This window comes from Cyphomyrmex costatus, unplaced genomic scaffold (assembly GCF_001594065.2).
Source record: "Cyphomyrmex costatus isolate MS0001 unplaced genomic scaffold, Ccosl1.0 scaffold1825, whole genome shotgun sequence".
NCBI classification, from domain to species: Eukaryota; Metazoa; Arthropoda; class Insecta; order Hymenoptera; family Formicidae; genus Cyphomyrmex; species Cyphomyrmex costatus.
The window spans coordinates 6347-7666 of NW_017275853.1; positions in this window are offsets into that span (position 1 = coordinate 6347).

The following is a 1320-nucleotide window of genomic DNA, read 5'->3' on the forward strand; positions in this document are numbered from 1 at the left end:
ATGCGGAACTGCGCAATGCGGAATTGGCGGAACGCTCGTGATTGGTCGTGGCTTCATTCCGCCGATTCCGTTCCGCTAAAGTGTGTTTTCCTATGTCCCATGAAGCGGAATATGCGGAATGCGCAATTAACGTTGACCAATCGCAAGAGTCTTTCCGTAGATCACTCTCATTAGATCTACAGAAATAGCGTTTGTCATTTGCTCGCATTGATTGCGCATTCGCAAGTTCCGCTCTATGGGACATAGGAAACTAAACTCCTGCGGATCGAAATCACACACATATATCATACACTTGTCAAAAACTTTCAACCGAAAAACAACTGCTTGGAATAGTTGGTGGCACGATAAATATTAAAAAAGCAATTATAACAAAATGAATTCGGAAAACTTATTTATCATCATTTGTGAGCTATTAAATTCATTAAAACAAAGTGTATGTGTATTTAAAAAGCAAAAGCTACGCCGCAAGATTGTAAAGCTATATGTATTATACAAAATTGCAGAGAGAAATAAAAATAATAAAAAACTAAAATAATAAAAATATTGGGTGCGACCTATATTCAGCATTGAAAGAAGATCACAACAAGGAGCAAGTGAAAATCTTGTAAAGGAAATGCAGATTGGAGACACGGAAAAATATGTAGATTATTTTCGAATGTCACCTCAATTATTTGAGGCATTATTACAATTAGTCGGACCAATCCTCACTAAAGAGTATGTTGTTCGTGAACCCATTTCATGTGTCACTCGGCTCCAAATTACATTGGGCTATTTAGCATCAGGGGATAGTATGAAATCTCTATCATACGCCTTCAGAGTTGCACATAACTCAATCTCAAAGATAATATCCGAGACTTGTACAGTCATTTGGGACTATCTGAAAGATTCAGTTTTTATCAAGGATACTAATCAAGATTGGAAATCTATATTCGCGATCCTATTTTATCTAAGACTCGGCTCCAAATTACACTGCGCTATTTAGCAGGAGATAGTATGAAATCCCTGTCAGATGCTTCAGAGTTGGATACAATACACACGCACATACTCAGGGATCAGCGGAATCCGCAAAAGAAATAAATTTGCGCAATAGAAAACGGCGGAATCGGCGGAATGAAGCCACGACCAATCACGAGCGTTCCGCCAATTCCGCATTGCGCAGTTCCGCATCCATGGGATCGCACCATAGGGTGCAAACCCATGCAGCGGAATAACGTAACGCGGAACGAGAGTAGAACCAATCACGAGATTCTCTAGAAACACGGAATGCTCGTTATTGGTTCTGCTCTCGTTCCGCGTTACGCTATTCCGCTGCATGGGTTT